At 44.4% G+C, this 12,004-nt stretch overlaps 1 protein-coding gene across 5 annotated transcripts in view; it reads right to left on the bottom strand.

Moving 5' to 3' along the window:
- Positions 1-12,004, bottom strand: part of TELO2 (telomere maintenance 2) — an 863,005-nt gene that overhangs the window by 449,012 nt on the left and 401,989 nt on the right. The gene's annotated exons all lie outside the window — the stretch shown is intronic.

Below are 12,004 nucleotides of genomic sequence, written 5' to 3'. Positions count from 1 at the left end.
TTTTTCTTTCTTTCTCCCTCTTCACTCTTCTCCCCGTGTGATCTCGAACTGCTCATCACCCCCAATATATATTCCATTTACTAGCTCTGCTCCCCTTCTTTGCTGTGCTTTCCCCTTTTACTGCCCCCGTTTCCCCCTGTTTGTACCCCTCTGCTCTCTACCCATGTGCTTTTTCCACTAGGGGGCGCCAGCGGACTACTTCAGTTGTGCATATCCGCCCTGCTGCTGTGTTATCTTTAAACTGTAATGAAGTCTCATTTATAGAGTTTTAAAGCAACATTTCTTTTGGTAACAAATGGTGCTTGTGTTAATTGTAAACGTTTGTGATTTCTGTGCAGTCCAGGCCACAATTCCCTAATGTTTACTGCTGCAAAATCCAGGTTTCTCCCCTCCCCCTTCATTTTCCCTATTCCCACCGCCTCTACCAGACACACAGTTTGTGGATTAGAAAGCTCACCATATCCCTCCGCCAGGTGCACTCACTGACCTGTTGCCAGGCAACCACTGGTCTGGGCCTACAGCTGCACCTAAGAAGCTTAGAAAGTGTCAGGTGCCCTTCCCTGCAACTTTTACAAGCCCTCCCCTCAGAGCATTTCGGCCCAGGCGTCAAGGTTAAAGACATAGAAGACAGGGGCTTTGCCTGTTTGGGTCAGTTCTAGCCAAGGGCCAGGGATGCTGCCCGTTGCACATTCAGAAACCATTCTCCAAGACACAGCCAGAACAAACACATGCCACTCTCTACCAACAAACTTATGTAATCCACAATTCACTCTCACCAAACTCTGCCCAGATGTTTAACAGATTTCCACATATTCTTGTGCACCAACAATCACAAACACCTATCAAAAATGTAACTCTGTACCACAACATAATCAAATCCTCAAGTTGCTTGCATGCCAATAGAAAAAAACACTCACAAACTCCCATTCATTCCAAACAAAACCCTTTCACTATCCTCTGCCACCCCTCTGAACTCTTTCTTCAATCATATACCATACTGCATTACACACAAAAATCCACTTCTTATCACACACAACCAATGACAACACTCATTTCAACACTCTCCTACACCTATAAGGCACATTCATCCGCCTATCCAGCCTACAATCATCACCTAAAACAAATATTTCCCACTGGCATTGTACACAGAGACCCTCCACTCAATACAATTCTACCAGCCTCTCCTTCAACATACACAACTCACAAATCGCTCACACTCAAATCCTAAAACTCAAGCCGCTATCAACACACAAAATAACACTATCCCACAAAACACACATACAAAATGTATCTGGACAAAATCTCACATTCAAGTACTCCCGACCATTCCAAAATACCCATCCACTCTCCTCTAAATACCAGCAAAAAACACACATTTTATCCCATTTCTAACTCACTGTCTCTATGCAACAATACACCAATCACACAATCCACAAACACATGACAACACTCACACAAATGTATTTTATTCATTGCTCAATTCAGTGCCTAAAAGTATGTGCTTCACGTCAGGTGGTACTGTCCAACCGTGGCTTTTTAAAAGCTGTCTAAAATTGTGGTCCAGTAAAGGGACGGGGCGCTATGGTCCCAGATCATGTGCATAAAGTGGGCTTCGGAGTCTGGCAACGGGGGCACCTGTCGGGGCGTGAGGGGTAAATCCTACTCAACGTGTTGGGGGAGAGATATGTTTGGTGAACGAAGTTATACTGTATAAGTTTAAAGCAACCATTAGTGCTTCCTGTGCGGACGCCATCATACACACGTTCCCAGTCCCTGTCTGTCAAGTCCTCGGTATTGTTTCCTCCCATCTAGCTTGAACTTGAAGTGGGCAGAGGGGGAAGTCTGCTCTTAATGCTCAGTATAAGTGTGTAATCAGGTGTCTTCCCCCAACCTTGTGGAGCATCATAGTGAGGGTGGGTGTAGTGGGTGGGGCATCAGGGAATGTGGGTCATATTTCAAGGACTGTGGATGAGATTTTTTGATACTGTAGAAATTGTCCTGAACCTAAGGTAAAGGTTTGTATTGTCTCTGCACAGGAGATAAATCAACCCCAGGGTATAGATCCCCCAATCTCAAACACCCCCCTCAAGCCCCCCCCCGCACCCCTACTTTCCAGCATTGCACCGACATGGAAACCTCTATTTTCTTAAAAGGTTGTAAGATCCATATAGTGAGTTCTGGGGCGTATAGGGCTTTCTGCATCACCCTCTTTACATCTTCCCATATCTAGGCCACTAAATGGATTATGTAGGGTGTACTCTGGGGAAGTCTCGAGTCGACCATCAACAGAGCAGCAAGCGGTGTGTCCCATAAGTACCCTCCAGCAGTCGTGACTCCCACGAGTCCTCCTCATCTAACCAGTAAATGGAATGTTGCAGATGTGCAGCTATATAATACAATTCCAAATGTGGAACTTCAAACCCACCGCAAGCCCAGGGCCTTTTAAGGGTAGAAAGTCTGACAAGTTTACACCTATCTTTCCACAATAAGTCAGTCAGCAGACCAGCCAATTGGCGGAAGAAGTGCCTGGGGATTTGAAAAAAGGTGCCCTGAAGGCCATACAGACAATAAGGAAGAATGATAATTTTAACAATTGCCACTTTGCCCATGAGAGAGAGCAGTAGGTCTCTCTAGAAACAGACTGACAACTTAAGGCCCGCGAGAACCCTGCCTATATTGAGTTCTAGGAATTCTGTCTCCGTAGAGGCCAGATATATCCTCTGATATCGGACCTCTCGGGTGTACCAGGGAATTCCCGCACAAAGCAAGACTGTAGCCTCGATTCTTGCCAAGGCACTCAGAGGATATAGAACAGATGTAGAAGAGTTAACATGCAGCCTGGAAACCGCTCCAAATTCCTGCAACGATCTTATGAGCAGTGGGACTGAAATGGACAGATTCCGGAGACAGACTAATGCATCATCTGCGTAAAGGAAGACCACATGTGTGGTGTTTCCAAATACAATTACCCAAGGGTGCAGTACAAAGCGCAAAAGGATCGCCAGGGGTATCACTGCCAACACAAATAGAATTGGCAAGAGTGGGAAAACCTCTGATGCCCCTATCTAACTGAAATGGGTCAGAGATCGGTCCTCCAGTCCACACTATGGCACATGGGTTTGTGTATAATAATTGATCCCATCGGATAAACTTGGGGCCAAACCCCATCCTACTCAGGACCTGTCTAAGATATGTCCATTTTCGGAAATCAAACACTTGCTCGATATCCAGTAAACCCAGGACAAGGACCTCATTAAGGTGCTGCGAGGCGTGGTATACGTGTCATCTCAGATTGTGTAGCGCGTTTCTCTGAGAAATGAATCCTGATTGGTTTGGGTGTATGAGGGACGAGAGATGTGGACAAAGGCAATTGGCAATGACACTCCTTTGGAATTTAACATCCATTTTGTCCCCTTCTGCAGGAAGCCTCTGGCGGTGGGCTGAGAAAATATATGATTCAAGATGGCGCCAGTCTTCTAATAAGGACCTACGTGCTTCCTGCCAATTCTCCAGGCACTCCGGGTGTGAAGGGAGATCTCATTCAATAGTAATGAGGGTCTGTTCATTCAGAGTAATCTATCTCTCAAATTGGTTCTTCACTCCATAAGTAGTCTTGAGACAAACCCCTCAGATTACTGATTTCATTGCGTCCCAATCATTTACTTTGCTAGAGGAGGTTCCCCAATCTTCCTGGCAATAGTGTGTCAGGGCTTCTCTAATCGTGTGTGCAAAGGGTGGATCTGTAAGGGCTTTGGCACAAAGCCTCCAGAGTAGTTTTTTGGGTCTGCCCTCTGATCGTCCTACCTCAAACAGGACCGGGGAGTGATCAGACAAATTCCTAGACAAATAGGAAATACAATGAACCCAGGGCGCTAAGAAGTCTGATATTAGGCCATAGTCCAATCTACTATGTGTGCCCATAGCCAGGGTACAGCAGAAGAATTGTTGAACATCAGGGTTGCAGGCACGCGAGAGGACACATAAATGTAACTCTCTCATGAGATTGTGTATTGCTACCATCATATGAGGTTTGGTGTGTTGTTGTGGGGGATGACGGTCTCTACTACGGTCCAATACACCAGTATATTCTCCTGCAATGATCACCTTAGCCCCTAAATAGGGGGCAGTGGCTTGGGCTATTCTGGAGAATCAGTGCTGGGGGCATTAGTGTTAATAAGGCAGAGCACCCTACCATCCAGAACTCCTGTAGTATGATGAAGCATCCCTCTGGGTCCAGGACATAGTGGCGGTGTACAAATGGGACCCTGGGGCAACCTAGATCAGAACCCATCGGGTGTAGCAGGAAAAGGATGTCGCATAAAGCTGCCCTCTCCGTCGTTTACTAAGAGAAGGTATATAAGTGCCCCATATATGGGTCTCCTGTAGGAGGGCAAAAGAGACTTTATATCTCTTCAAGTATGAATACCACCATCGTCCTTTTTCCAGTTGGGCTATACTGCGGACTTTCCAGGACATCAGTTTAGTCATCCGCACTGTCATATATGTGATGTAGTATAATTGTCATATGTACCACCCCTCAATGACCCATAAATGGGGCCTTTCCTTGGCCCCCATTCTTGGGGTGGATCTGTCGGTGTTGCTGAATGTCATAAGGATACACAAGAGAAGAGTACAACCCATCAAATCAAATAACTTCAGTCAATTGCATAAAAGAACCCAACTCCCCCTTCCTCTGGGCAGCAGCGCTACATCCACCCCGCGTTGTGGTCCTGGTTGGGGGATGAGAACAGCCACCCCATTTTCCAAATCCCAAAGAGGTGACCTAGTACAGATCGAAACCTAGAACACAAACTATAATGGAAACAAACAGTTGCTTTGCTTGAATCGCGGGCAGGAGACACAGGGAACGAAATATACCACCTCAAGTACCAACCTCCTCACACACAACTCTATCCTAAAGCTTCCCAACAGAGGAGTCTAAAAAACAGGATATGCAGATCTCCAATACTGAGATAACACAATCTAGCCATCCATACTAGCAAATAAGACATTCACCTGCATCCTGCAACCCCATGGGCCAAATGAGCGTTGGGCTAATCCCCAGCCATCAGCCATAAGAGCTTGCAGAATAGGGGAGCCCACTCCATGTCACGAACCTGAGTTTCTCAGCACAACCACCAAGTTCCTGGGTTATCCCATATAGGACAACACCTCCCCACCCCCACGTAGGAACCTGAGGTAACTCGGGTCTCCCAGTAGGCGCCTCCACAGTCTGTGATTGTTTCGTCCGGTTGAAGTGTGCCGTCTGGGCAAACAATAATTTTCCCAGTCTGAGAGGGGTTGGAAACAGTCTTTTTCAGCCTTTGGTCAGCGCGATTGGAGTGGCCTGAACGGCTACGCTGATACAGGGAAATGAGAGATTGAGACCCATCCAGGGATTGAGGAAGAGTGTCCAACCAGTCACTCGCCTCTGAAATATGAAAGAAAAATGTTGTTGTGCCTTCGCCTGAAAGAGGAGGCTGTACTTCAGACCAAGGCCCTGGACTTGTTTTTTAACTTTTGCTGCTCCTGCTCATGATGTGTGTAATCGGGGAAGACGGCGATGGGAACACCCAGATACATTGGGGTCCAGAACCCCGTGTACTCTGCAGTATTCAGAAAACAAAATTGTTGTAGCCCACTGCACTCTTCCTAGAAATGCCCATTTATATTCCTTGCTGTGGGTTGTCAAAGGGGGTGTAGGCCAGTTTTACCCCGAGACGAAATGCTTGAACTAGTGAAGAAGTTGAAAACCCACTTCCATATCTAATTAGTGGACTTTTTAATGGTTATTTGAGATTAATGCTCCAAGTCAAGTTAGGGAGTCTAAATCCTTTTATTGTTGTCCTTATAAACCTGAAGATCCAGACAGCATTATAGAGGTCTTTTTTAAGAAGACTTACAGGTTTTGGAAGGGTCAACCAACACGTGTTTCGCCTCCCTAGGGGTAGATACACCTGGGGCTTTTTCAAGGCTAGAGGCATCCATCAATAAAGATCCATTATGACAGTCCAAGATAATAGTCATGTCGGCAAATACAATAAATTACGGGGTAAATCCCTCAGTTACAGTTCTAGATGCTGCTCCTGCACAGGGAGACAGGAGGGGGGCAAATGGGTTCAAATAAATCATCCCCTGTGCAGCTTGCAGGTGTACAGCGATGCCTGTGGCCCCCTGCCCTTCGCATCATGACCATAAGGTCCATCTACCAGCAAGGCTCCCCCCGCTGTCATCCAGGTCTCAGGGGGCACGTTCACTCACCCAGTAAATCCAATTAAAAGGCCGGCAAGCCAGCATCACTCAAGTGGGTAGCCACAGATGAGGTCGGGCCCGAGCACAGCGATCCTCAGGGCCTAAGCAGGCCTCTGACACGCTCGGCACCAACATCACCCACCCTGAATCATCGTGGTGAAAAGCAGGGCCACCCGTACCCTCCATCTCCTCAAGGCTGCCTGTGTCACCCCACCGGGTTTCTCGGGGCGAAGCGGGAGGAAAAGGGCTCCAGAAACACTCTGGGCACAGCACGCAGATCCAGGCTAGAGGTGGCAGACAAGCACACTGGGGATGCAAGATGGCAGCTGACACAGGGCTGAGCCGATCGCTCACCTGACCAGCCGTCTGCTGCCAGAGTGGACTCGCCGTGATCTCGCCTGGGCCCACAGGACCAGCGGGGAGTCGCTACAGACAGGGCCATCCCTCTCAGGCTCCGCACGTCTGAGCAGCAGCGCCGTATCCTGGTTCCTGCACAGCCGCTCAAGGCACAGGCCACTGCCATCGGAATGCCGACAACTGAGCAAACACACTTGGATTCACGGGGAGCACCCTGAGGTCGGTGGGGGCAGAAATAGGTGGGAGACAGCCAAACTGCATGTAGCATTAAGGTAGGATCATCATAGTTTATGTGGGAGCTTGTGAGGGAACGTCTAGGCAGCCATCTTACTTGGCTCCTCCCCACAAATATGACCTATTTATAGATACAGAACCTGCCTTACTTTTCATAACAATCATGTCTAAGGGAAGATATGGCACCGGTATTGTATGAAATTGTTCTACCAGGATATCAAACTGTGACACAAAATCACATAGGTAAAAAAGCAGGTGGGTAAGCTGTCATATTAAAAAAAAACAATGAATCTCACTAAAGCTGAGGTTGTTTCTTTACACGGGTGTGAGGCACTTCTTGTCAGATGCAACGGTACCCAAACTGTTTCATGGTACTTTCTCCTTCTCGACAGACCAACATCAAACAATGTAACATTCCCAGGCATATTGCTAGATACAATCTCTATCCTTTTTACAATGTACTTAAACATATGCATCCTTGGTGACCTCGACAAGTTGTTTGACAAACCTAATATGCCTCACCTCAGACCCATCCTCACTGGCCTAGACACAGAAACCTGCAACAGCTCGTTCCAAATCCCACACACATCGCTTAACACACATCAAATATCATCTTCACCAACCCAGACGTCATCACGTTCAAAAGTATTGCTCCAGTCAAGTGGTCAGACCACTACCTCGTTGCCTTCCAACACAACACAGCAAAAATCACTCCATGTAAAATCATCATGCCCTCAACTACCTGTCAACCTTGTTACAAGTTGAATCAGGAGGAACTAGGAAACAGACTGACCTTCAACACACATCTGGTCACAGTAAATTCAGTACAAACACTCTATGGATGCCTCCAGAAAACGTTTGACACCCTAGGTCCTCTGAAAACATCTACACATAGCAAATGTAAACACACCCCTTGGGTAAATGCAGGATTAAAAAAGATTTTAAAAAAACAAATAGCTAAACTTCAATGCAACTCTGTCAAAACAAACATTCCTCAAGCCAACAACACAGAATATGCAAGTCAACAATCAAAAAGGCAAAAAAAAACTGTACCATCCGAATCCACAATATAAAGTGTGCTAATAAAGAATTTTATAAAATACAGAATTCCATATACCAGAATGCATAGACGCTACCTACCCCATTTCTTAACAGTTTGTAACAAACTGGCAAATCGTTTCACAACTAAAACAAACATGTGGATTCTTATTTACACAACAAAAAACAAGCATAGCCTTTATCTTCCTTCAAAAAACTATCAGCAACTGAGTATGTGGATTTTTTCAAAGTGAGAAAGTCAGCAGGATGTCCCTCTGACTCTTGTCCACCTCAAATCTTCAAAAATGCTCTAGTACAAACTTCAGCGACCATTCCAGTCAGAACACTCATCAACAACTCCTTAACAACAAGACTTTTAAAAAGGCATTCATATGCCCATTATTTAAAAAAAAAACTATCCTGGACAATCAAGACCCCAACAACTACAGACATACAGCAAATTCCTGGGCAAATTTACAGAAAGAGCAACTTTTGCCCAGATGACACAGTTCATTGAAGACAATTCTATACTTTCCGGCTTCCAAAGTGGATTCGTTCCAGGAAGAGGCATTGAATCTGCCCTAATCTCTATCTGGAATGACCTTTAAAACAAAGTAGACCAGAACAAGGTTGCTGCTCTTCTTCTCTTGGACCTTTCAGGCAGTCCTTTTACAGTGGATCCTGACACACTAATCCAAAGACTTGAGGAAGCTGGAATAGAGGGTGCACCTCTTGCTTGGATCACAACGTTCCCATACAAAAGAATAAACATTATATATACACACCTCATTCTCTTTTAAATCAAACAGCATTGAAGCAGGATTCCCTCAAGGTGCAATCATCTCACCCATGCTTTTCAACATCTATATGAAAAATTACCAGATCTGATAAATAGTTTTGACTTCACCTGCTTTAACTATGCATAAGGCACACAGATACTTTGGAAATTCGAAACCCACAGGATATTGGAACATTGAAAATCCTCAGCTGCCTCCAGGCTGTTGAACAACGGATGACAAGGAGCAACCTCAATTTGAATGCCACCAAAACTGAAATACTGATCTGTGATAACCAAACCTATAACCTTCTCTGCGCCTGGCCAGATGATCTAGGACCACTGGCACAAATATCTAAGGAGGTGGGAAAACTCAGAATTACCATGGACGCCAAGCTTTCAATGAAGGCACAAGTCGATAAGGTAGCCAAATCAAGCCAATCCAAATGAAAACACTGCGATGCATCTTCAAGCACCTCTGATTCCCTCATAAGGTTCAAGCCACTATCTCTCTTGTCCTATCAAAACTGAATTACACCAATGGTCTGTATCACAACTCACCTTTATCAACTATGGGAGTATTACAAAGAATTCAGAATGCTGCCACTAAACAACTCCTACACGTAAAACCACAAGCACATATCTCTCCTGCCTTGAGGGACGTACTCTGGTTACTAATTGCCAAAATATCCACCTTCAAGCTTCCTTGAATCACACACAAAGCAATACATGGCAATGGACAAATCTTCATCAAGAAGAAAATCAACAAATACATACAATACCCTCAAGAATGGCTCCCTGGCTCAACATTCCTACACACAAGAAAGAAACTATAGGTGGAACATCTTCATTCAAGCAGCCAAACTATGGATGGAATTCACTACCCACACACACAGGATTCACTGACAACTGAGAAGATTAGCCCATAGATGGCTCTTCCCCACATGACAACTATTCCCATAACACAGTAGCGTACCAAACTAGAATACTCAGACATAACAAACTATACTTCTCACAGTATAGAGATGAAGTTATCATATACATGTCATTGTGCATTGAACTATGCTCCCTGTTATAAGCAGATACATTTATATAAGGAAAAACATATATTACACCACAAGATACATGGGTATATCAAACAACATTACAATTGCTGCTTCTATGTACATATTGGTGCATACACAGGAGTTTATGCCTGCTACTACAACTTTAAGAAAAGTCATGAAAATATGTGCATACTTTACCACAAGACAAATGCGAATATCAGACCTTGTAAATACTGATGCTGCTATGCACACATGGGTATTTATATAGAGGGGGGTTTCTCCAGCCAATAAAACCTTATCAAGTGTAATTTGCATATATGTAAGTATGTATATGTTCATTTTAGTGTTCTGTTATAAAACAAAAATCTTTCTTTCAACCTCAGTCCAGTCCTCCTCTCACAGCTCTCCTCACTCGTACTCATTCCAAACTTTTCTGACTACTATGAACCCCTAAAAAAATGTACCCTCCTTTTTTAGCAAAATGTCACCCAACCAACAGGTACACACAACCTGTACTTACAAAAATAACTTACTACTTCGCCTTACAAATCCATTCCCATTATTCTATCCCTACTCTAAACTCAATTAAACACACAAGAAATCAAGAGCACAAACCTAACACAACAAATGCACAAAGAAAGAAAAACAATTACTAATCTCCAACCATGGGTTCTGGAGAAGTGTGCTACTCACCACGACGCACTTCAATGCCTTGTCAGGGGCATTAAGAGGTATATAAATACAATTTACCGTAACCATACATTTTGGTTTGATAATCAGTTGCAAAACCTGAACTGTTTGCTGATGTAGCAATGTCTTATGCATATATCCTAAGTGACTGAATTTGGGCCAGATATGGAGGATTTTAACACTCTACATCTTCACTAACAAAGTCAAAGAACAGAAGTGTCAGACAAGAAGAATATAATGTAGCAGCCTTTTATTTGTTTCAATGGCTGTGTTCAACACTAGATAGCTCACTGGGCTGAAGCCCGAGCTGCTGGGTTTAAAATTGAAAACACAAGTCCTGTAACCAAATGTCAGCCATTCAAATGAAAGTTTCCACCAAAGCGAGTTAGAACAAGCTCCAAGCTTTAATTATCTAAGGAGTAGCCAGAAGAGAGAGGAAACCACCTACACCAACTCACCCATTAAAATTAAAAACTGCAACATTAAAATCTGCATTTTATAGTCACTTTAAATAACTATCCAGCCACATATTCACTCAAATTCTATCTGCAATTAGAGCAAAGCTTATGCTCTCAGTGGTGTATGGTAAAGAGGCCCACATTGTCAGATTTTCCAATTGGTTTGGTGTATGCTGCATCTTCACATTATTATTTGTGGGCCTGAATTCACTGGTGCATGGCCAAATTAAACTAGAGTTAAATACATAAAATGCGACTCTGGCCCTAGAGGTGTATTTCATTAAACTCCAGGATAGATATAAGAGTACTCAGGAAGGATCCTTGAAATCTCTACTGTGGTTAGAACCTTAAGTTTAGGTTTAACCATAAGGGGACTTGGATCAAGTAAGAAATCTACTCCCTTGCATAAGGAATGGCAACATTGTGGGCTCAAGGCAGAATCTCTGGTACTCATACAGAGTTCTTTGCATTTCTGGAGTAAAAAAAAACAATTAGGAAGAGGAACAAGATGGCAAACTTAACAGACACTGTGTGAGAACTCCACCAAATCACACACTAAAAAGACCCTTAAATCATTGCTGTTAGCTAAGGCTCTGTGCCCCCTCCTGAGCACCAGAAGCCAGATGTTCCATATCCACAACAATTACCAGAGTACACGAGTGACTGTGCACAGGAAGAAGAATAAAAGGAGCAGACAAGTGGGGAATGATGAACCTGGAAGAGCTTGGAATGCATGAGGCAAGGGTATCTGAATTAAGAAATAAGTACAAGACAGACTCTCATGCTTGTCAGCAGGCAAGCTTTTGTATCACAGGAGTTCCCAAGGAAGTCCTTGGGAACCTAAGAGCCAAATGGCAGAAACCCAGAAGAGACATCGGGGTGATGCTGACAACACCCAGGAGTACTTAAGATATTTCATGGGTTGCAGTCAGCAGAGAGTGGCCCTGAGCACACTGGTGGGCCTCCCATCTATGGACTCTGTTGCACAGCCAGGGTAGCACTCCCATCAAAAATTGCATGAAGGAGGAGGGATAATACAGCAATAAGTGTCTGGCTGGCTCTGAAGTACTCGAATAATGCCTTGATACAAAACAGTTTTTATATCCTCCTAGGAGATTAAAGTACAGACTTGTGGCACCCCACTAATGTTGGGT

The sequence above is a fragment of the Pleurodeles waltl genome, chromosome 10, assembly GCF_031143425.1.
Source record: "Pleurodeles waltl isolate 20211129_DDA chromosome 10, aPleWal1.hap1.20221129, whole genome shotgun sequence".
Taxonomy (NCBI): domain Eukaryota; kingdom Metazoa; phylum Chordata; class Amphibia; order Caudata; family Salamandridae; genus Pleurodeles; species Pleurodeles waltl.
The sequence above is the reverse complement of the archived record's forward strand: the minus strand, read 5'-3'. Positions and strand labels throughout refer to the sequence as shown.